This window comes from Lipotes vexillifer, unplaced genomic scaffold (genome assembly GCF_000442215.2).
Source record: "Lipotes vexillifer unplaced genomic scaffold, Lipotes_vexillifer_v1.1 scaffold27, whole genome shotgun sequence".
In the NCBI taxonomy this organism is placed as follows: Eukaryota; Metazoa; Chordata; class Mammalia; order Artiodactyla; family Lipotidae; genus Lipotes; species Lipotes vexillifer.
This window is the reverse complement of record NW_006787756.1, coordinates 1,161,821-1,166,208: the sequence shown is the minus strand read 5'-3', so window position 1 is coordinate 1,166,208 and position 4,388 is coordinate 1,161,821. Positions and strand designations below refer to the sequence as shown.

Genomic DNA, 4,388 nt, shown 5'->3' with positions numbered 1-4,388 from the left:
TTATCTTTCCTGCCTTATTGCACTGGTTAGGATTTCCAAATAGTGTTGAATAGGACTGGGGAAAGAAAACATACTTGCCTCATTCTTGACCTTGGAAGAAAAATGTCATCTCTCACCATTCAACATAATATAGGCAGTAGGTTTGTTTTTGTTCTGGGGTTTTTTTTGGGGGGGTGGCGGTGTTTATCTTTTGGTTTTTTGGTAGATGCCCTTTAGTAGGTTAAGGAAATTCCTTTATTCCACTAGTTTACTAAGTGTTTTTATTACGAAAGAATGTAGACATTTATTAAATGCTTTTACAGCATCTATTGAGATGATCACTTGGTATTTCTCTTATAGCCTGTGAATGCATCAAATTATATTAATTGGTTATGAAATGTGAAACCAGCCTTGTATTTTTGGGATGAAATTCACTTGGTCATGATAGATTATAATTTTTATCCATTTCTGAATGCAATTTGCTCATATTTTATTGGGAAATTTTGGTCTATATTCATAAGATATTGCTCTGTAGTCTTCCTTCTTTGGTTTTGGCATTAGAGTAATGTTGGCTTGTAGAATGAATTTTTTAATTTTTTTTTTATTTTTTGTGGTACGCGGGCCTCTCACTATTGTGGCCTCTCCCGTTGCGGAGCAGAGGCTCCGGACGCACAGGCTCAGCAGCCATGGCTCACGGGCCCAGCCGCTCCGCGGCATGTGGGATCCTCCCGGACTGGGGCACGAACCCGTGTCCCCTGCATCGGCAGGCGGACTCTCAACCACTGCGCCACCAGGGAAGCCCCGTAGAATGAATTATTAAGTGTGCCCCTTCTATTCTCTGGAAGAAAATGTGAGGAACTGGCATTATTTCTTCCCTGAATATTTGGTAGAACTTGTCAGGGAAACTATCTGGGTCAAAGGTTTTCTTTTTTGAAAGGTTTTTCACTATAAATTCAATTTTGTTCATTGATATAGGATTTTTCACATTATTTGTGCTTCTTCAGTGAGTTTTAATAGTTTGTGTCTATCAAGGAATTGATTCATTTCATCTAAACTGTTAAATTGATGAAATTAAAGTTGCCCATGTACAGTATCTATCCTTTAATGTCTGTGAAACCAGTAGTGATATCTCCCATTTTCTTCCTGATATTACTCCTCTTCTCTTCTTGATCAGCCTGACTAGAAGTCTATCAATTTTATGATGTCTTCAAAGAATCAGCTTTAGATTCCTTTGATTTTCTCTATCTTTTTCTGTTTCCAATTCATTGATTTCTCCTCTAATCTTTATTATTTCCTTAGTTTTGGGCTTAATTTAATCTTCTTTTTCTAGTTTCTTAAGCCAGAAACTCAGACTGTTGATTGGAGATATTAAGTATTTAATGCTATAAATTTCCCTCTAAGCACTGCTTTAGGGGCATCTCACAACTTTCCATACCTTGTATTTTCATTATCATTCAGTTCCAGATACATTTTAAAAAATAAACTTTTAATTTTACAATTTCAGGTTCACAGAAAATTATGAAAATAATACAAACAGTTCTCATATACCCCACACCCAATTTCCCTTACTATTAACATTTTATATTAATGGTACATTTGTTTGGGGCAACTATGAATAAAGCTGCTATAAACATTCATGGGCAAGCTTTTGTGTGAACACGTTTTAAAATCAACTGGATAAATACCTAGGAGTTTCATCTCGAGGTTGTATAATAAGACTATGTTTAGCTTTGTAAGAAATTGCCAAACTGTCTCTTGAAGTAGCTGTATCATTTTGCATTCCAACAAATACTGAGAGTTCTTGTTGTTACTCATCTCCTTGCCTGCAATTGGTATTGTCAGGGTTTTAAAAAAAAAATTAACCATTTGAATAGGCATGTAATGGTATCTTGTTTTAATGTGAAATTCCCCAATGACAAATGATGTTGAGCATCTTTTCATATGCTTATTTGCATCTGTATATTTTCTTTGGTGAGGTTTCTGTTAAGATCATTTGCCCTGTTTTAATTGGTTTGTTTATTTTCCTATTATTGAGAGTTCAAAATATTTTAAAATTTCCCTTGAGACTTCCTTTTGGATTCATGGTTTATTTAGAAATGTATTGTTTAATTTCCAAATATTTGGAAATATTCCGCCTATCTTTTATCTTTTATATTGATTTCTAATATAATTCCATAATGATCTGAGAACATACTTGGTATCATGTCTGTTCTTTTAAATTTGTTAAAGTTCATTTTGGGACCCAGAATATGGTTCATGTTAGTGAATGTTCCATGTGCCCCTAAGAAGAATGTGTATTCTGAAGTTCTTTGGTGGAGTGATAATGTTAACTATGTCAAATTGGTTGATGGTGTTGCTCAGGTCATTTATATCCCTATTAATTTTTTTTTTTTTTTGCCTAATTGTTCTATCAATAACTATAAAGGAGGGTTGGAGTTACCAATGATAATTATAGATTTGTCTATTTGTCCTCTCAGATTCATCAGTTTTTGCCTCATGTATTTTGAAGCTATGCTATTAGGTGTGTATACCTTTAGGACTGTTAGGTCCATTTGCAGAACTTACCACTTTATCATTATGTAATGTTCTATTTTATTTCTGATAATATTCTTTTTCTGAAGTCTATTTTGACTGAATTTAACGTAGCTAGCCCAGTTTTGGCTTTTTTGTGGGGAGACAGGCCACAGTGTTTGACTGGTACAGGTATCCTCCCGTTTATACCACTTCCCTTTTATGAAAGCCCTACATTAGTACCTGTTTTTGCTAATTGAAGAAATCTGAAGAGGATTTTTGCTCTTCTGAAAAAAGGCAAAAGTCAAAAGGGGAGAGGGAAGAGATAAGGGGCAAGATAGGGGGAGGGGATTAAGATACACAAACTACTATGTATAAAATAAATAAGCAACAAGGATATATTGTAGAGCACAGGGAAATATAGCCATTATTTTGTAATAACTTTAAATGGAGTATTGTCTATAAAAATATTGAATAACTATGTTGTACACCCGAAACTAATATAACATTGCAAACCAACTATACTTTAATAAAAAAATAAATAGCGTTCAGCATTATTTTGCAGCATAGAGGCAGTGCACCCCCAGCAGAGACAGTGGCACCACCAAGCTCCTTCCCGAGGAACTACACTGAGCATCTCAGCCTCAAGCCACCAACAGCTTTGAACTGTGTGACCATCTGTGCTTTATCTCGATTTATTTTTTGCATCTGTTAGCAAGATGTGTCGTAAGGTAATTACTTCTTTGCTTTAAGCCATTTTGGCTTATGAAAGGTTTCATAGGAACACTCTACTTTTGGATAGCCAGGGGTGGGGGGTGCCTGTATATGCTTTTACTTTTAACCTATCTATGTCTTTATATTTAAAGTGAGTCTCCTATGGACAACATATAAGTGAGTCTTCTTTCTAAACTCAGTCTAGCAACCTGCCTTTTTACTGATGTATTTAGACATTTAAAGTGATTATTGTTATGGTTGGCTTAAAATCTACTATCTTGCTGTCTGTTTTCTATTTGTTCCATTTGGCCTTTCTTGCTTTTTTGTTCACTTTCTGCCTTTTCTGAATGACTAAGCATTTTACGATCTATTTTATCTCCTACAATTACTTATTATTTACACCTCTCTTTAAAATGATTAATAATCAATTTATTAAAATAGTTGATTTAAGCAACTACAATGGTGACCTCAATCTCTAATCCTGGCTCAATGATAGAAGTAATCTGCTTAACACTCTCAGGAGGATTGTCCAAGTCAATGAGTCACTGTGAATCCTCACCTGGAAATGCTCCCAAGTCTTAGAACCTTCATCACAAAGAGTTTATCTCACAGTGACTCTCAGTCCTGGTAGACATCCGAAACAGTCCTTTCACTTTAAGGTTCTTTTCCTTTGAGCCTGTGATCAAATCAGCACACACGTTCCCCCAGGGGTTTTACATGGCGGACAGTTAGGGTAATTCTTACTCAGTGAACCACCCCTTCTGGGTCCACTGGTGTAGTTCCAGTAAAAGCCATGGCTGCCACATGGCAGGAGCATAACTTTGTCACTGACTTCTTCCTCAGCAAGAAGGAACTGTGGTGAGTCAGGAGCAGGGGCCACAGTATCTTCCTCACGGAGGCTTGATACATTTTTTAACACTTAACTTTTTAACGGTTAATGCGTTTTCCTTCAAGTAGTATTATGTCATTTCATATACAATGTAACAGGACATTCTCAAGTCCTCCCATTCCTTGTGTCACTGTGATCATACACTTCACTTTTATTTATGGAATAAACACATTATTACAAATTTTGCTTTAAATAGTTAGCTTTTACAACAACGAAAAATTTAAAATATATTCCATTTTAGCTTCATTCTTTGTATAAATCCAAGTATCTGGTATCATATTTCTTCTACCTGAAA

At 35.5% G+C, this 4,388-nt stretch overlaps 1 pseudogene; it reads right to left on the bottom strand.

The window, feature by feature from the left end:
- Positions 1-3,650: 3,650 nt before the first annotated feature.
- On the bottom strand, positions 3,651-3,999 carry LOC103078857 (40S ribosomal protein S20 pseudogene; annotated as a pseudogene).
- Between the last annotated feature and the right edge of the window lie 389 nt (positions 4,000-4,388).